This window comes from Hyaena hyaena, unplaced genomic scaffold, assembly GCF_003009895.1.
Source record: "Hyaena hyaena isolate Hyena2069 unplaced genomic scaffold, ASM300989v1 scaffold_586, whole genome shotgun sequence".
NCBI lineage: Eukaryota > Metazoa > Chordata > Mammalia > Carnivora > Hyaenidae > Hyaena > Hyaena hyaena.
In genome coordinates this window covers 932,061-953,305 of record NW_024081218.1, presented here as the reverse complement: position 1 = coordinate 953,305, position 21,245 = coordinate 932,061, and the positions used below count along the sequence as shown (strand labels likewise).

Genomic DNA, 21,245 nt, shown 5'->3' with positions numbered 1-21,245 from the left:
AATATTTTTAATTGACTCATATGTCAGAATTTAAGTTTGGTTTATATAAATAAGAAATAATTGATTCAGAGGGGTGAGAAATAATTATTGACCAGGCTTTAGCAACTAACTAAGAAGGAGAATGTACTTACAATATACTAAAATTAATTGTGAGAAGTATTGTGATATTAGTTTATTTAAAACAGAGTTATTGAGATTCATAAATTTACTTGAAAAAAATTAGAGAAGGTGACTATTATACTATACAACAAAAGATGATTTTATGTTCATTGGAGGAAAATTCAGAATACAGTAGAAATGAGATTAAGACAGGTATTTACACATAGAATAAGCATTGTGAGCAGAGGTACATAGGTATAAATTTGCCTAGTGTGTATAAAGAACTATAAATATTTATTATTATTATTATACTTAAAATTTTTTTAATGTTTTATTTTCATTTCTTTTGAGAGAGAGTGTGTGAGAGCGATCATGAGTTGGGGGGCGGCAGAAAGAGGGAGAGAGAGGATTAATTCCAAGCAGGCTCCATGCTCAGCACAAAGCTCAATGCAGGGCTTGATCACACCAAACATGAGATCATGAACTCAGCTGACATCAAGAGTTGGGATGCCTAACTGACTGAACCACTCAGGTACCCCCATTACTATTATTGTAATGTTAAAAGAATAAGAATGAAAAAATAATCCTTACCAGATCTATAAAAGATAAAACTAGTGGTGTCATGGGCAAAACACATAAGTTGTGTGCAGGAAAGATTGAATGGGAAGGGTATGGGGTACTAGACAGTTGGATGATTCTACTAAAATTGGATCATTATGAAGGCTGATGGACTTCATAATCTTAGTAAAAGTGAGATTAAATAAAGTTTCCACATACATTTGACTGACATTTCAATCAAATATAAATCAAATTAATCAACCATCATTATTAAAATATGATAGATTTCTATACTCAGGCTTACTCCTGGGGAAAATTATGACTTCGATGTTACTGATATATGAACTCATAGTTTGGAATAGTGGTGATATCATCACACAAAAGTATTTATAAAATATGTATATTTTTATTTATCAAAATGATTAGAAGCAAACATTGGCCTTCAGTGGGTGGTAGTCAGAAACACTAGACAACCTACAATATTTAAAACAGACTTGCAAAATATACAGAATGATCTCACAGTCAGCACACATTTCCAATGTCCACCAGATTTTAATGTAACTGAAAAACCTGTTTAAAACCATGTTAGACTAGAATTTTACTCAAACTGAAAATAAATATAGCTTACTTTTGTAATATTTAGTTGCTATAGAATTCCCAGGAGTGCTACCAGCTTGCAAATAGAGGGATACATTTTCTTCATTCAAAAATGTGTAAGAATCATTAACCATTTCATAAAATGACATCACTGAACACAGGACTGCTGGTGGTTTTAGAACTACCTATAGAGCCAAGCTGCATCAGTCTATGTGGCTATGATTTTCTGGATAATCTTCATATAGTCGTGCTATATAGCTTACTTATGTCTTCTAGGTATGTTATGACAATATTTATATGCTGAAATGCATACTATTTAATTATAATTTATTTTTATTTTATCTTTATATATTCATCCATATAGGTAGTTTGGCAATTGCAATACTTATTTTCAAAATTATGTATGTAGGTAGGTTAGTTGCTCCATGAATTTTATTAAGGATAATAAAGATGTTGTCAAATTAAGGTTTTGAAAATCATAAGCCTAAATACATTAGTTAGAATTTACCATAGATTAATTGCAATAAACTGTAAAATTTATTACCCTCTTTCATCCACATATTACCATGTGATCTTCATATTACTGTGTAAACTAGAGCAAGAGTTCATGTGGAAACTGAGTCTGAAAGAGACTGCACTACTTGTCAGTGATCATATAAGTTTAATAAGTGCCAGATCCACAGTCGGAATCCAGGTCTCCCTTCTTCACCTTCGAATATTTACCACGACCTCTTATTGTTGCCCTATGATGTAGTGAACACAATTTTATTTTAATTTTTTTAATGTCTTTTATTTTATTTTGGGAGACAGAGACAGAGTGAGCAGGGGAGGGACAGAGAGAGAGGGAGACGTAGAATCTGAAGCAGGCTCCAGGTTCTGAGCTGTCAGCACAGAGGCTGATGCGGGGCTTGAACCCACAGACTGTGAGATCATGACCTGAGCCGAAGTCGGACATTAACCGACTGAGCCACCCAGACGCCCCAGACTATTTTATTTTATAGTAATATTCTCTTTCTTTACTATTAGAATATGCTTACATATAGAATGTTGTCCACTGTTCAGCCATTTTAAGCTTTCTTTAAACTCAAGTGTAGCACAAACTTTTTAATTCTTATTGTAGTCTTATACAAATGTACATCTTCAATAATAAAGTGAACTTGGATATTTAGGCAATATTCTGAATATTTCAGAGCAAAAGCAAAACAAACAAAAACCCATTTATAATTTTAGCCTTATCATCTGAATATTTTTAATGAAGGCAATACTTTTTCTTTTCATCCTGACACTATTTTGTTAAATCCTGGCTTGTTAGGATAATTGCAGTTGACACTTCATTTCATTTCCTTGCTATCTACTTAAGTCTGGGTAGTTTTTCTGCCTACTACTATCCAACAATGTTTTGATCGAACAGATGATACATAGTGGCAACAAAGGACACACTAATTGCTTGTAATGAATAGTTTGTGATTGTGGGTTTCGAACTTAACCTTTAAGAGGAAGACTGTTCAGGTTTTGCCTCAATAGCAACAGAACTGTGGCCATATTTTTTCCTGCTGTTTACTAAAACTTCTTAGCGTAAAATGGTTTTACTCCTATAGGATAGATAAATGGTGAAATACTCAAAGGAAAAATTGTCGCATTTTAGGAATAATAGAAGAACACATATTAGAAAACCTAATAGCTCATCCAGAACTACGAATTTAGTTGAATGGCTAATACACTTGGATTTCTGAAGTCTTTTATTGAAATAAATGCCAACAGTGTCAAGTTCATATTTACGCATTTTAAAAATGCACTTAGACCAATTATTGGATGTTAGAATTTGGCTGGTCTTGCATATATTAAACATATTTTTCAAAAACATAACATAGCTGTATAGTTTCTCTCTAAGGAACAGGATAAGAAATATAGAGAGCATATTTAATATAAATTTTTCAGGAAAAAATCGTATTAAGGAATTTTATTCTCACAAAACTTATCACCATTATTCAAATTTCTCTTCAAATTCTCTTCTCCCAGTTTCTTCTCCTTGTCTTTCCTTCTTCTCTTTCTTCTTTCTTTTGTTTCTTCCTTTATCCTTTTCTAGATTTGCACTCCACTATTTTAACTGAAATTTGAAGACATGCATTGCTATGTGTCATGTTTTAAGAAGGACAACTGAAAGAAAAGTCCCCATGGGAAACAACTAGTATAGTGAAAGAACCTAGAAGACATAGTGGAAGAGCTTTGTTAATCTTTAATTATCCTTTGTCCTAAATTATATTCTCATTGTTAAAATAAATTAAGTCTATATAGAAAAAACTATTGACATAAGACATCAGTGTATATAATATGAGCTGACAGGTTTATAAAATGTAAGAATATTTAGACCCCTGAGAGAGTAAACTAGGTAGGTAAAATCAGATAAGGAAACATAGCCATGGCAAGTAGGGTTGGGCTACCATAAATTCAACTTGGTTTCCATTTTAAATATAAGGTTTTTCAATATTTACATGTTTGATAATTGGAAATGAATTATTTACTATTGCTTAATGTTTGGGATAAGTCTTCTCTGTACTAGCTTTTTAAAAATATTTTATTTTGTATTTTTTTTTTTTTAATTTTAGAGAGAGTGAGAGCATGTGAGCAACAGAGAAAGGCAAAGGATGAGAGAGAGAATCTTAAGTAGGCTCCATGCTCAACACAGAGCCCAGTGCAGGGCTCAATCTCACAAACTCTGGAATCATGACCTGAGCTGAAATCAAGAGTTGGACACTCAATAAACTGAGCCACCCAGGCTTTTTAACTAATTTTATCTGTTCATTACTGATCATCCTCTAAGCTCTGCTTTAGAACCACATAGAAATGGAAGTGACAACAAATAAAGTGACAAATTACATCTCTTACTTCCTCTTAGTCTTATTTTTTTAGATTTCTCTTCCTTCTTAGCAATCTGTTTTTACAAATTCAAAATATTAGAAGATATTTGATTTCATCAAGCTAGAAACCAAATGATTAACAATGTTGATTATTGTTGTTTCCATGATTCCTCATGTTTTATGAGTATACATGCTATTCTTGAATGAAAAAATATTAAATCAAATAAAAATCATGACAGGAAATTTGTTATAGTAAAGTATATTTACACATACCACATAGTTTATATCTTTATAACATTTTTAGTCATGTGGATATCATTGATTATATATTTTGACTGTGTATAATATTATAATATGAAAATTCATGGTTCTTTCTGGGGCAAAGTTAGTACATCAAAAAATATCTCTGGGCACCTGGGTAGCTCAGTTGGTTGAGCGTCTGACTCTTGATTTAGGCTCAGGTCATGAGATGGAGTCTTTCATTGGGTTTCATGCTGAGCATGGAGCCTGCTTGCAGTTCTCTCTTTCTCTCTCTCTCTCTCTGTCTCTCTCTGCCCCTCCCCTGTGTTCACTCTCTCTATAAATAAATAATAAATAAATAAATAAATAAATAATATATATATATATATATTTCTGTGAAGACTGTAGAAGTAGGAAAGTGACCAAAAATCTTATTAGCATCAATATTTTTTACTATAAAAAGATTAGTTATAAGGAATGTCTAGATTTGGAGGACAGAGATAACTCCCTGATTTTTACTCTCTCTACATATCCTCCACCGAAACAATAAAATCAACAAGGAAAACAAATAAAACAATGCCTCAACAGTAATGAGAGAAAGAAAAGTACTATAACATTCTGGTTATTTGTAAGTACAAAAATAAACACGTTCTAATAAATCCTCCTCTATTACTTATCGTTCTAAGCTTAAAGATTTAAAATAACTAAAAGCCTAAAAGACCCTATGGAATGATTTCATATGACTGAAGGACTTAGGTGATATAGGGACAAAACTAACCCAAGAAGGAAGAAATTCAAAATTAAATGTTAATATATTAAAACAGTCTGGGACTTGGTAATTCAAAAGTTTGTCACCAAAGGAGGGATTTAAAAATAAACAAGGTACTTAGAGGCATACGTACAAAAGAATTACATCTGGGATAGAATTAGATTTTATGGAGAAGACAGGATCCTCTTGGATTGGTGGAACTGAAAGAAAAGAAGGAAATAATGAGGGAAAATAGAATCCCACAGAAATGAAAAGAACCAAGATATTCCAGTCACCTCTCCACCATAGCCAATCATATATCCACAAAGTAAGCTGCACAGAATAGGTTAGAAATGACAGAGTAGGGCATTCCCATAACAGGAGCCCTGTTAAAAAATAGGTCATGTCTATATACAACTACTAGAGTAAAAAAAATCCATTAATGCAAATCAAAACATTTCTAGTGATTAAATTTCTACCAGTTACCCTCAAAAAAAGAGGCTGAGGGGGTCGTGGGTGGCTCAGTCAGTTAAGCATTTGACTCTTGGTTTTGGCTCAGGTCATGATCTCATAGTTTTGTGAGTTCAAGCCTCATCTCAGGCTCTGCACTTAAAGCACAGAGCCTGCTTGGGATTCTCTCTCTCTTCCTCTCTTTCTCTCTCTGCCTTTCTCCCACTCACACTGTCTCTGTCAATAAATAAATACATACAGGGGCGCCTGGGTGGCTTACTCGGTTAAGCGTCCTACTTTCGCTTAGGTCATGATCTCGCGGTTCGTGGGTTCGAGCCCCGCGTCGGGCTCTGTGCTGATTGCCAGCTCAGAGCCTGGAGCCTGCTTCAGTTTGTGACTCCCTCTTTCTCTGACCCTCCCCTGCTCACGCTGTCTCTCTCTCTCCTAGAAATAAATAAAAATATTTAATATAAATAAATAAATAAATAAATAATAAATACATACATAAACAAACTTTAAAAAAGGTAAAAAAATCTTAGGAGAAGTGTAACATATCACTCCAAACAATTTAAAATTCTTAAAATAATGATGTGGTAGTGAAATTTTTTCTAGTGAAAATTATGTGCAAAGAAACAAAATAAACAAACCAAAAAACCTAACTGCACCACAATATTCCAAACAAAATTGCATATTCTCCAACAGGATGTGAAGATTCTTGTTTTTGTTTTTGTTTTAAATCAGAAACTAACAACAAAAATTGACTAAAATAAATGGAAATAAAATGAGAGTTTGAAGTCAAGAAAGAAATAGAAGAGAACAACAAAATCATGTCAGAAATGAAGTCTAATTTGCAAAGTACATAATGCAGAAATTAAATGCAAATGAAAATTTAAATGAAATTTTAGTAAGGGACTTTTAAGGAAACAGGCTCATTACCAAGAGACTAAAAATGGGGTAAAAATGAAACAAGAAAGTCAGAGAAAAAGTGGCTGAAATGAAATACAGGCAAGCAAGATCCAACATTTTATACAATTAGAGTCACAGAACTGTATTAAATCAATGGTACAGAACTGACATTTAAAACTATAACCCAAGAAAAATTTCCAGAATTGAAAAAGGAGTCTGAATGTATACCTTAAAGCATTCCATCAACTAGTTTGGAAATTGAAAAGAGTGGCCAGTTCCAATACAAATCCTGGTAAAACTACTGGACCTTTAAACAAAAAAAAACAAAATCTATAGATCCTTTAGACAAAAAGATGAAGTAACTTACAAGAGAAAGAGAATTAGAATCTCAAGACTTCTCCAAATCAATATACAAAGCCAGGTTACGGTAGGTTACGGTAAAGCGGCATTCCTGCAAAAAACTTAAGAAATTGTGAACCAAGTTTTTCCTACCCATCTAAACTATCCTCTAAGAAGTTGTCAATGCCACTTACATGATGACTTCATTTCTTCATTATGCAGGACATCTCCAGGAGTAACATATAGTGATTTTATCAATTTGTCATCAATTATGGCCACAACATCCAACTCATTAAATGAGGGATTATACTTACATACATACAGGGCTCATACATACACTTCACTGAGCAGGCTTGAGGCAGATGATGATAGCTATAGACCAGAGACACTACTGTGATAGTCAGTGTTGTCAGTCTGTATGAGAATGGCTTCAGAAGGCAAGCAAGGTAGAACCATAGAAGGTAGCAGTGGCAGCCTCCTGAGAATGGCTTCATAAAAGCAGTTGAGAGAACCCTGATGCGGTCAGGAGATTGGCTAAATACAGGAGATTTAGTAATAATTAAAGATATTGAGGATAAGGGATGCCGGTTTCTTATTGATGGAGAAAGGAGGTACAAATATAGAAATGGGAGAAGCTAGAATTAACTTTGTGTTATTGGATTAGAATCAGAAGTAACAGCATGAATTGATGGTTCACACATATAGACAGATATATAAATATAGATACAAATAAGGAAGCATATGTATTACATGCATTTACATATACATAGAGAATATACACACACGTGTCTGCACAGTGCACACATACACACATATACATAGAATATAGAGAGAGAGAGACAGAGAGGCAAAGACAGAGACAGAGATAGGAGCACACACACAGAAACAGGAACAGAGGGAGAAGTTATATATTTATTTTTCTACAGATATAGTCTGAGAGCAGAAATACCTTTGTGATAGTGAGCATATCTAGTACCCACATGCTGATTTTGAATACACTCTTCTAAAAATAACCAGTGCTCCTTGGAGATATGGCTAATCCCAAGGCTGGGGAGGGAATGCATAGTATAAGACCCCATAATCTTATTGTGGGTGAACATAAGGAAGTACTCAATAAATAATGCATGTCACAAAGACACAGAGGGCAGCCTGCCCTGAAGGTATTTATACTGACCAAATCTAAGATAACTTCCATATTAAACTGAATAATGATAATAGCAGAGCATAATATTGAATAAAATATAAATCCACACTAATAAACATAGACAAATATATAAGTTAACTAGCGTCTATTGCAAGGATCTCTCTTCAGCTTTCACCAACAGTAACGTCCTGGAAAGACTCAACATGAATTGAAATGCTTTGGACCACAGTGGAGAGGCTGTGCTGTGTGAGGCCTTGAGACACCCAGAGTGTGCCCTGTAGGGTCTTGGGATGTCAAAAGCTGAGTTTGTTGAGGAAACTCATGGTTTTCTGATGTCTATAAAGGAGAATTCCCTACTTGACAATCACAGGTGACTGAAGGACCTGAGACAGGACCAAAGGGTAGAAGTGTTACTGTAATCAACCTGACTCATCAGACTCAAGACCATCTACAAAAGATAGGGATTGGATCCCTTACTTGTGCCTACTCTGTACCCAGCAATTGCAAATCACTGATACTGACGGGAGCCCTGATTTTTCTGGCACCTCGTTCAGATGTGGTTCATAGAACATGTATTTATGTGGTTTTTATTGCTTTGTGGCCTTAGAAGCCTCTGAAAAAACCTTTGAGGTAAAATTTCTATTCTGTCTCACAATGACATTTTATGTCTTATTTTATTTTATTATTTCATTTCATTTCACTTCATTTCATTTTATTTCATTTTATTTCTTTTGAGAGAGAGAAACAAAGCACAAGCAGGAGAGGGGCAGAGAGAGAGAGAATCCCAAGCAGGCCCCAGGCTTCATCACAGAGCCCAATAGTGGCTCCATCTAACCCAACCATGAGATCATGACCTGAGCCAAAATTAAGAGTCAAACACTCAACCAAGTGAGCCACCCAAGAACCCCCACAGTGACATTTCTAAACATTCAATAAAGTCTTATATATTAAAACAAAAGAAATGGTGGGGTCAGATGGGAGTTGAATTCAGGCACAATGATGGTGATGGGGTGCAATCACTAGGGAAACGTGCCAATTCTGGGGACGTGCCCCTCTTATTCCTGGGTCCAGCCAGGCCAAATGACACCATAGGGACAAGGATCAGATAATCAGGGGTCAAAACAAGGAAAAGATAGGCCTAATAAATAACCTCTCAACTCACATTGTCACTCTCATTCTCTCTCTCTCTCTCTCTCTCTTTCTAGATATACATATATACACATATACTATATCACATATAGTAAAGCTTTCTTTAGATAGAATGACAACTAATACATGAAGGAATGTGGAGTAAGAAAAGAACCTTTTGGCAATATTCTTAATAATAAAATCAAGAAACACCAATGGATGCAAAAATAGAATGAGAAACAGAAATTTACATAGTGTCAAAGCATCTCTTTACAAAATACTTTTTAATTACAAGGGCAAAAAGACAACTATGTAATGAAGAAACTTTTCAGATATCAATTTAATCAAATTATCAAATTTACAGGGATGCCTGGGTGGCTCAGTTGAGTGTCTTACTTTGTCTGGGGTCGTGATCTCGTCGTTCATGGGCTCAAGCTCCAAGCTGGGCTCTGGGCTGACAGCTCACAGCCTGGAGCCTGTTTCAGATTCTGTATCTCCCTCTCTCTCTGCCCCTCCCCCACTCACTTTCTCTCTCTCTCTCTCTTTCTCTCTCTCTCTCAACAAATAAAAAAAAGTTTAATTATCAAATTTGTTATCACCAATAATGAAACAAATTAATATCCAGCGACACCTGATAAGATGAAATAAAAAGTGTCATTTTTGTAATCTACCTATCACAAATATATAATCTGTGTCTAATTATGAGACACTCTAAGTGAAATTGAATGACATTGTGTATGTGGTATTACTGCTTTGTAATCTTGGTAAAATTTTCAAGGGCATAAAATTCAAGAAAAGATGGAGTAATACTTCCAGGTTAAAGGCTAGGGTGACAAGACAGTTGGGTAGAATAGATGAGCCTGGGTTGTACCCTTTTTGCTTCTGGAAGAACATAAGTGGGGTTTCTGGACCAAGAATCTACAGGAGTTATTTATAATTCTTGAAAATTTTCTATATGCTTCAATTTGTTTCAAAAACAAGTATTAAAAACACTCATAACTTTTATATGACCCTCCTGCACATAATAAAAATGCAACTCTACCCAAGTGGGTCCGAACTGGTTTACCCCCTGTTTAGGGAGAGGAATCCACTGACTACATGCTTATATGCATGACAATATCTTTATCTTGTTTCTAAGTACTTCCTCTCATTTTCTGGACCTTCTTCTTATAAGCTGGTAAGAATCAGTTAATAGACTGGCATGGGTGTCCGTAGGCCATGGTTTGTGTAGAAATGAATTAGAAGAAAGAAGAGAGGCCCATAAAAGAGAACATAGCCTTTCAATGCCTAAGTCATACAGTGCCTGACTATGGTTCTTTCTTTAGGGAAAGAGTATTAAAGACAGAAGGACAGGATTGGAGAAAATTGTGTCAGCTGTTTGCTCTGCCTAGCAGGCTTCCTTCTTTAAGATCTTGAAAATGATAGATGTGAAGGGCTACCTTTTCCTAAGAAAACATTTTCAATGACATTCCTAACCTAAGCACCCCCAAAAAGCACAGTATTTTTAACATGGAAAATATGAAAGATACTCTATGATAGTTAAATAAATAATATAACCTTTTGGCTTATCACAATATTTAATCTTAGCTCCTCAAAATATGTGGATTGTTGTGGCAAGGGCATAGAATTTTGATGAAAATTATTTTTAAGTTAGACAATATAAAATAAACTATTTAGACCCTTACAGAAACCTAAAGAAAACTTTTGAACACTATATTATGGTATAATTTTTGGATGACCAGTTTTCCTGATGTTCTTTGAATATGTATAATAAAAAGTGACATCTAGAAAAAGTAGTGTTTATTGTTTATGCATTGTGCTAGCACTTTAAAAGCTCTATCTCATTTAATCACTTATAATAATCCTATGAAGCATATCTCATTATTATTATTTTCATTGTGCCGATGGAAATACTGATGCTTAAGGGCTTAATTTGCCCAAAACCATGCAGCTGGAAATAAGAGTTGGGATTTGTATCTAAATATTTATTATCCATTATCATCATCATCATCATCATCATCACTAAGCACTTGATTTTTAAAAAGTTAATTATTTCCAGAATGGAAAAGTCGATGACTCAAATATTCAGAATTTAGTTTTCCTGTTCTGTTTTTGTTTTTTTTTTTCCACAGCAAACAATGAAAGCGCACAGAGTTTTGTGTTGTGCTTATATGGTAGCTGAATCCATTATTTTTTATCTTCTACATAATTTATTTTATGTGAATATGTCTTATATCTTACAAGTGAAAAAGATACAACTCAATTAGAATTTCTATGGCAGTCCTGCATAGATGCCCCATTATTCTGAGATAATTATTTGAACTTGTGGAGGCTTCTCTGAATGTGTCTTAAATGATCTGTTTTCCATTTATTGCTTTCTCTTTTCAGAAAGGTAATTTCTAATAAAAATAACACCTGGTTACAAGAAGTAATACATTTCAGCTTCTCTAAAACTTTTAATTCTTCCAATTTTATTTCTCTCATTGCTCTTCAGAAGAGATTTATTTATTCACTAATCAATTCAAAATGCCTTTGTACGGTCAGTTCATCATAAGATATGAATGGACTGTTTCTTTACCTATTTCAAGTAATATATTAATGTATTTCTAAATTTCTATTTTCTTTTCATACTTTTCTCTCATACAGGATACTTCAATCTGACAAAAATACGAAAACAAGAGTTACCTTTTTAATTGCTTTTCTTTTTTTTTAATTTTTTAAAAATATTTTTATTTATTTCTAGGAGAGAGAGAAAGGGACAGCGTGAGCAGGGGAGGGTCAGAGAGAGAGGGAGACACAGACTCTGAAATAGGCTCCAGGCTCTGAGCTGGCAGTCAGCACAGAGCTCGACGCGGGGCCCGAACCCACGAACCGCGAGATCATGACCTAAGCGAAAGTCGGACGCGTAACCGACTAAGCCACTCAGGCGCCCCTAGTTGCTTTTCTTATAAGAATAAATAGGATATTGTTAGTTATATTGGTCCATAAAAATTGGTCCTACGTATTAAAAACAAAATAATGGGGCAGCAGTACAGCTGGTGTAATTCTATATCCTGTTCTCATTTTGAATCATGCTCCTCTGATTTTATCTTTCAAACAATATATTCTCACCCCAGCAGCTAGAATTTTCCTTTTAAAATGTACATCGATTATAGCAGCCTCCCAGGGCCTAGCAGCTCACAGAGAAGCCTGGCCCTCCCCTAGCCTGGAGGCCTTGAGAGATCTGATTCCTGTTCCCCTTCTACACTTACCCTCATAAAGACCCTCTGCTAGGCTGGCTTTTGCTTACCCTTTGATGAATGAAGGTATCCCGCCTTCATTTCCTCCCCTCCTGTGTGCAGCTCAGCTAATCCCTTCCTGACCAACTCTCTTATCCTCAGCGAAAATACTGAGATATCCTAACTAATTAATCTTAACTAGAATATATAATGTTGCTGTCCTTTCTAGGAATGCAGTGTCCTTCCTTCCTTCCTTCCTTTCTTCCTTCCTTCCTTCCTTCCTTCCTTCCTTTGATTTGTCTGCTCTCCTTTATTCCAAACCAAAATTAAACCCCAGCTCCATTCTTAGCCCTATTCTTTTCATCTGTTCTCCTTATTCAAGGAAGTTTAGAGAATTATGAACAAGTAAAGGATTATAAAATCCAGAGTAAACAAACTGGGAGATGGGGTAACTGATTAAAGATTCCCGTATATTATTAAGATCCTGGAGTATTGAGAACCCATCCATACCATGCTGTATCGTCATGTTTATCTGGTTAATTGAAAAGCTGATATAATATGTTTTGCAAACTTTTATCTTCATTGTTCATAATTAACATAATTCCCATTCAAAATAAACTGTAGTAAAAAGTCCAATAGGCTGCACAAAATTAAATTTATGTCACTTCTCTTTGCCTTCAATAATTTTGCAACTTAATAGTGTCATCTAGAGAAAAACACACTAATTGAACAGATAAAGAGAACAATTTATATTTTAATGTTTTTTTGTTTTGAAAAGCTTTAAAATTCAGTTTGACCTTGGGGAAAACATCTTTTAATACTTGCAAAATCTGATTAATCATATTTACATCCAAACAGAGGTGTGAGAATGAAATAATTAAAAACTGTAAGTAGAGCAGTTTGGTCTTTGGACAGTAATTGTTTCTTAAAATAAAACTGAAAAGGAGAATCCAAGACTCAGTATTCAATAGATTTTATTTTATTATATATTTGTATTTTTTACTAAGACTATCAAAAACTAACCGTATGTTAGAACTACTGAGCCTTTGGTGAAAATACTGACAGTGACATCGTGTAGTTTTTCACCCGCAAATTACAAAGTTCTGAGATGAGATAACAGAAGAGACTGCTGACAAGTAAGATTTTAACTAATTTCCAATTTCATGTTAGTTAATGTGATGTGATATGAAGGCCAGATGTCCTGAAAGACAACTGAGAGCACAGAGTACATGAGGCAGTCACTCACCTTGGTGGGGTGGCCTATCTGCATAGGTCATAGGAGAATTTACTGTTAACTTTACTAATTTTTAAAAAGAAACAACCAATATTGGGGCACCTGGATGACTGAGTTGGTTGAGCATCCAACTTCAGCTCAGGTCATGATCTCTCAGTTCAAGCCCCGCGTCTGGCCCTGTGCTGACAGCTCAGAGCCTGGAGCCTGCTTTGGATTCTGTGTCTCCCTCTCGTTCTGCCCTTCCCCTGCTCACACTCTGTCTCTCTCTCAAAAATAAATAAACAATAAAAAAAAAGAACAACCAATATCATAGAAGCATCCATATAGCAGTTTCTTATTGCAGACCATACTACAGTGAGAAACAAGTCACTATGAAAAAAAAAAAATCTGGTACCCGAAATGTGAAGTTTCAGATCAGAAAATCTCAGTAGGCTAATAACTGAGTCTATCCTGCTGATACAGCAGAGATTCATTCCTTGGTCTGATGATAATGAACCAAAAAGGGATTAATTAAGTATTTTTAAAAACACAGATAAATAACCATTTTAGTAGGAAGAAACTGGTTTTATTATTGCCATAGCTATATGAATATTTCTAACCTATACAATTGTGTTACAACCTAAATAGTCCTATCACCAAAATGATGATGCCATTATAGGTTTTATAGATCTATCTGTAACCAATGCTACATATTTCCTTTACTGTATCAGTTAGGACTTGTATTCCACTATAACCAAAATATAAGTGGATAAGCAAGAAGAAATTAATTTTTCTCCTCTATAAACTGAGAACTATAAGAAAGAAGCACTTATGCATCTGTAATGCAGCACTCAGACTCATTACTGAGTTACCCATGCTACAATTCAAGCTGTAATTTTATGTCCCAGTTCTGATTCATTCATGCATCCATTCAATAACTAAGTACAAAGAGCCTGCTATCAGGCAGACCATGGGCTTGGCAGTTAAAATAGAGTGGCAAAAAAATATACACATGGACTCTATCCACATGATATTTATAGTCTTATAAACTAATAGTAGGTATAGAATAGTAAAAAATAATTAGTAACATATATAAATAATATGATTATAATCTGTAATATAGAATATATATAAAATAAAATTCATAATTTATGATAGTATTTATAATAACTATATATTTATAAATATTGATACTATGAAGAAAAATTCAAGAGATTATGAGAGAGTGCTCAGTAGATTGTATAAGTAGCCACAAATACTTCCTTTTCCTGAATTCATGCCCTTGTAATATAACACTGCAGATCTTCCCATCAAGAGATGGAATCTCGTTTTCACCTAAGCAAAAACTGCTTACTTTGGCTAACAGGTCTTTAGCAAATATGATGCAAACAAAGACATGAGAAGTTTTTGCACATCAAATCTTGCTCTCCATCCCTATGTTTATTGCAGCATTATTTACAGCAGCCATGATATGGAAACAACCTAAGTATCCATCAACAGATGAATGGATTAAGGGAAGGTGGCCATACATATAGATGATGTGTATATGATATATATAATTTATATATAATGTGCATAATATTAATATATAATTCATATAACATATATGAACACTATTCAGTCATAATAAAGAAGGAAATCCTGTCATTTGCTACAAAATGGATGAAGATTGAGGACATTATCCCAAGTTAAATAAGTCAGGTGGAGAAAGACAAATACTGTATGAACTTACTTATATGTGGAATCCAAAATACAAAACAAACTCATATAAACAGAGACAGATTAATGGTTGCTAAGACCAGGAGGTGGGAGGTAGGGAAAATGGCTGAAGGTGGTCAAAGGAAGGAAACTTGAAGTTGTAAAATGAGTAAGTTAGGGGATATAATGTATAGCATGGTGACTATACTTAAGAAAACTCCATTGCATATTTGTAAATTGCTAGGAGGGTAGATTTTAAAACTTCACACCACAAATACAGAGAATTGTATCTGTGTGAGTGGTGGATGCGTCAACTAACCTTACTGTGATTTTGTAAAATATGCATATATAAAATCATTATGCTGTATTCCTTAAACTTATACAATATTATATGTCAATTATATCTCAAAATTAATTTAAAAAGAAAAAAATGAGGCTCCTGGGTGGCTCAGTTGGTTGGGCGGCTGACTATGATCCTACGCTTCATGGGTTCAAGCCCCATGTTGGGCTCTGTGCTGACAGCTCAGAGCCTAGAGCCTGCTTTGGATTCTGTATCTGCCTCTCTCTGCTCCTCCCCCACTCATACTCTGTCTCTCTCAAAAATAAATCAGCATTTAAAAAAGAAGAAAGAAAAAGAAAAGTTAAAAAAAAAAAAAAAGACTTATTCTCTTGCTATGTCTAGAATTTGAGAGCACCAGGAGTCCACCAGGCTGCCTACTGGAGAATGAGAGATCATGAAGGAAAATTGAAATGCCCTATTCCACAGCCAGTCCGTCCCCACATTGTGAATGAGATGATTTTGGACCAGCCAGCTTCAAGCCAAAATGCCAGTTGGCAGTAGAACCAGTGGCTGACCACAGAGACGTGAGTGAGCTCAGTTGATACCAGCTGAAGAAAAACGTGACTGAACACAGTGCCAAATAATGATTCACATGATCATGAGCTAAATAAATGATTTCTGTTAAGCTACCAAATTCAGAGTATTTTGTTATGCAGTGGAAGCTAACTGATATGAAGCATGTTAGAGGACCCAATTTAGCTTGTAGAGTTCCAGAAGGCTTCTCTGAGGAAGGTATCCGAAGGATTACTATGAAAGAGCCAGCCAAAGAAAGTCAGGAGGACTACATTCAGACAGAGGGAAAGCATACTGAAGGCCTTGAAGTGAGAAAAAGACACATTTGAAGAAATGGAAGAATGAAAATTTTCTTTGTCAGGCTTCTTCCTTGTTCTCAAATCCCAACATGTTTCTTCCCTACTCTGCCCTGTATATAACCTTAGGCTTGAATTCTGATAATTGGGTTCCCATTTAATTTTCCATTTTCTAGTAAACAAAAACTCTAAATCCTCTACTGCTGGCTGGTTCACTCATATTTTTACCATACTGTCTCCAATGGACTGCACTGTTCCACTGACCTTGAGCTTCCCGGTTAGGGTCCTGCTATCTGCTGAGAGACTTTTGTGATTCCCATTTCTTGTCTTGACTTTGAGAACTGGCATGCCTACATTACCTGCTCTACTGTTTCTTATACCACCATACTGTAGAAGTAAATATGAAGGGTAATTGTGGAAGATGGTCCTGCAGATAGTAACAGAGATGACAGACAGATGATAGGTAGGTAGATGATAGGTAGATAGATAGATGATAGATAAATAGATAGATAGATAGATACATAGATACATAGATAGATACATAGATAGAGGCAGTTAGACAAAAAAAGCAAGTTAGAGAGCATCTTCTATAATCCCATTTTTATAAAAACAAAATAATAATTTTGTTTTATAAAACAAAGTAAATAATAATTGTGTTTATTATATGCCACCCACATACTCAAACACACGTACATACATACACCATACTTAATAGACATTGCTTCTGCTTATACAGTCCCAGAATCATAATTCTGTTTCTTTTTACTTCCATAATGTTTGAATACATTGATTTACATTTTCTCAACAAGGCTTACTCAAGGAAATATTTTTATTAGTTAAGTTGGCTGCTGAGATATATACCAAAAAGTTACTTTACCTTGGTGAGTTAACAGAAATATATGTAGCAATGCACTAGTTCAAATCTAACTATACTATTAACATACTTTGCAACATACCGCCAATGAAACTATAATGATTTAACCAGGTTATAGATGTTTTATTATATACATATATGTCTACGAGCTAACTCTTTGTGTTTTTTTTCTGAAATGAAAATAAATGAAGACTAATTTAAATATTTCTTCATTAAATGTTGCTATCATGAACATTTGCTCCTGAAAAGAGGGAGCAAGGAAAGTAGGTACATGGATAGATAGTTTGCCTTTCTTTTCTCTTTTCATTTAAAAAATTGTTTTAATGTTCTATTTTATTTTTGAGAGAGAGAAAGACAGAACTTGAGCCAGGAAGGGCCAGAGAGAGCTGTCAGCACAGAGCCTGATGCACAGAGTCCTACGCACAGAGCCGATAGTGGGGCTTCAACCCAGGAACTGTGAGACCATGACCTGAGCCTAAGTCGGATGCTCAGCCGACTGAGCCACCCAGGCACCTCGATATTTTACTTTTCTTAAGTGGGAAGTTTAGGTCAACATGTTTAAAAGTCACATTTTAGTTTTTCAGCAGTTTTCTTCCTTACATGTAAACATGCAAGAAATGTGTTTAACAAATACTCACACATCTGATCATATTATGATTACCTCGCAAAGTTGTAAGGCAGGTATTTTTATCTGCCTCTCTTTTATAGTTGCAGCACCTGAAGCTTAGAGTTGGAGAACACATCTAGGGTCACACACAGGGTCAGTCAGCTGAGGATTTTGGCATAGATAAATAAAATAATTCTCTGGATAAGTTTAAATTAGTCTCCCAGGGACAGTATTTCAACTGATACTTATATTTCTTTTCACGAATAGTTTCTTCAGAGGGCAGTTTAGTTTATGGGACAGCTTTATTGCAAAGTATTTGGTCCAACTAAATTTGACTTTCTAGATGACTAAGTAGCCATTTATTGTAGGCAAAGATTTTAGATAATATGAAAAGGTCAGGTAAGAGCTGAAATATGTAAATTTTGTGTCACAATTCATTTTGTGTCAACTATTTCTTCATTATGTGTGGAGAATTTGGATTTGATTTTTCTGTCATAACATTCAAGTAATATGAGAGTGTTTCACTTTAATACTGATGAAATAAATAGAAATTTGGTCGTTCTTTACAGAAGGATAGCCATCTTCAGGCATTTATGTAGCATTTTATGTTTCTAAACTGCTTCACAATTTTTATATTATTCATCTTTCAACAACCTTGTGAATATGTCAATAGTGTTAACTTAAAATGTAAACTTGGAGAACCTGGGTGGCTCAGTTAGTTACGTGTCAGACATCAGCTCAGGCCATCATCTCACAGTCCGTAGGTTTGAGCCCTGCGTCAGACTCTGTGCTGACAGTTCAGAGCCTGAAGCCTGGTTCAGACTCTGTGTCTCCCTCTCTCTCTGCCCCTCCCCCACTTACACTCTGTCTTTCTCTGTCTCTCAAAAATAAAATGTTAAAAAAAAATTAATGTAACTTAAAATGTAAAGGTTTTTTTTTAAACCTTAAGCATAACAAGTTAACTGACTTGCCCAGATATATTAGATTTTATAATCCTCATAGCCTTATTGAATTATTAGATTTAAATGATGGTGCTAACCTTCTTTTATATTCTCTGTTATAAAATATTTTACCTGGATTTAATAATGATCACAATTCTGAAACATTAAGGATTAAACTTTTTATTTCAGATCATAGTATACATTACCTATACCTAATGGTTTTCATTTTTAATAAAAATTCTTCATATTTAATATGATGGAAACATTTTGTTGATGTCTGAGGATTAGTTTTCATCAGATTCTATTTTATTATTTAGAAATGATGTTAATCTGTGTAACTTCTTACATAAATGTCTCACTTCTATGAATTACTTAAGAGTTTAACTAAATTTCTAAAGAGTTAAAATTCCCACTAAATCAGGGCCATCTAAATCTGGTTGTTAGCTAAGAATGTTGGGCCCATGTAATCAATCCTCTTTCCACACCAACCCCCATTAGTAGAATCACTTTAAGAAATGCAAGATATGATAACTTGGGGGAAAATAAATTGACATACTCCAAATCCTATGCAGTTGAATTAAGGGGAAAAAATGCATAACAAGAAGTTCGTTCTGTGTACCATCATGTACAATAAATTAAGAGAAACATTAGAAAATGAGACAGACATTTTTCTTTTTAGGAATCTTTATCATATAAGTTACCTGATAAACTGTGATGAATCTAACTGAAAAGTAGGTGTGTTGGGCAATTGTCTTCCAAAATAGGTATTTACATATTTTGATGCCAGAGTGGATCTGAGAGGGAAAGTCAGCAAGAAAGCTAGATGAAACAATAGCAGAAGGAAATGGCTGAAAATACAGCACTTGTCTACCAGATGGTCATAGTTATAGTTACATGTTATGGTGTGCAGGTTGAAGAATCATAAAGCCTGAGGGAAGCAGGGCTGTCTGAGATAGGAGGATTGAAGGGAGGGGCATTCCCTTCATTCCTGCACAAAACTCAGAGCAGGACTGTGGAGCCACCATGAGTGATGGTGGCAGGCTGAGCAATAAGATCATACCTGGTCAGTGTTGACAGAGGGCATCAGAAACAGAGTTGGGGAAAATGCATCTTTCAAATGGCTTAGAGGCAGCCAGTGTCAACTAGGAAGCCATAGCAGAAGAGCACATGTAAATATCACTCATTCAAAAACTATTTATTGAGGTCCAGTACTTGTTTCTGAACCCACATGGGATTGCTCCTGGAAAAACCTAGACCTAATTGTGGAGTTTTTTTTTTTTTTTTTTTTTTTTCAGAATCTATTTAATATTCTGTGTGAGAGAGCACTAAACAAGACAGCAAAATGAGTTCTTAATTTTAAGGTTAGCTCATTTATCCCTAAGAATATTGTGTAAGTTGTCTGAGACCCCTTACATTCAACTTAAATTGGTGATCTAGCTTTCGGCAAGAGATTGTCATGATTAATCCTTTCATGCCTCACATTCTTATTTCCTTCACTTGATGCCAAAGCCTAGCCTGAAGACTCCTTCCAATTCCATACCACTCTGTGCATATGTTAAGCTGATTGAATTTTAGTCCCTTGCTCCTTTCCTGAGTTTTCCTTTCTATGGCTAATGATCCCTACTAACAGCAAATACTCTATATCCATAACAGTACCTCTGAACTGTCCCTCTTGCCCCAAATGAAATCTACTCAGCCCTGCAAAGCCCTCTCTGGTGAAGGCTGTTTTCCTTTCCTTTCACACAGCTTTACCTTAATTCTTGGCATTGAAATACTCTTTAGTCCTTATTGCTTCTTTTAAACAATTTCTTTCCTGCTTTCCCCCCCCCAAACTCTTGGGCTCCTGCCAGTCACTGTTTTTAAGTTTCTTATCTACTGTCTCCCCTTGCTCACTGCTGACCTTTCTACCGCTATAATCAACTATCTGGCACCTTCACCACTCACATGGATGATACTTCCAGAACCTTGGTATTTCCGTTCCTTCATTTCTTCTCTCTTCCACTATCACTTCAGCCATGGTCACAGGGGTATTTTTATTAAATGCATCAGATATAAAACCTTCAACTATCCTTCCTTCTTGCTACTTTCTAACCTTTTAGCGTATATACTTTAATACCCTCTATATCCTACCTTCCACCACATGGAGAGCTCTAATGAATTACCTATCATTTTCTCCTGCTCAGTTACCAAGTTTATGTTCTCATGATACTCCTTATAAACTTAGAATGTATGGTTTATTTAATTCTTCCTACAAAACCCTTTAGTTTCATTGCTTCTCTTTTCATTGAACATGAATGCTAAATACCCAGCTAAGGTTAAACATAACATTCTATTGCCTTTGCACCTGAGTTTAAGATGGTGAGTGTTTCTAAAGGGAAACATATACATTTGCTGACTGCTTCATTTAAATTCAGGGCCAAGTATCTGGCAGTACTCACAAGTTCCAAGCAAAGTTACTGCATTTCCTTACTATGTTCA

The 21,245-nt window shown here is 35.0% G+C and overlaps 1 long non-coding RNA gene across 1 annotated transcript in view; it reads left to right on the top strand.

Annotated features, from left to right (window-relative positions):
* Nucleotides 1-16,164, top strand: part of LOC120248371 — a 75,444-nt gene extending 59,280 nt beyond the window's left edge. The window contains exon 3 of the long non-coding RNA XR_005532563.1: nt 15,879-16,164. This is a non-coding gene — a long non-coding RNA (uncharacterized LOC120248371). The remainder of the gene's footprint in view (nt 1-15,878) is intronic.
* The last annotated feature ends 5,081 nt before the right edge of the window (nt 16,165-21,245 follow it).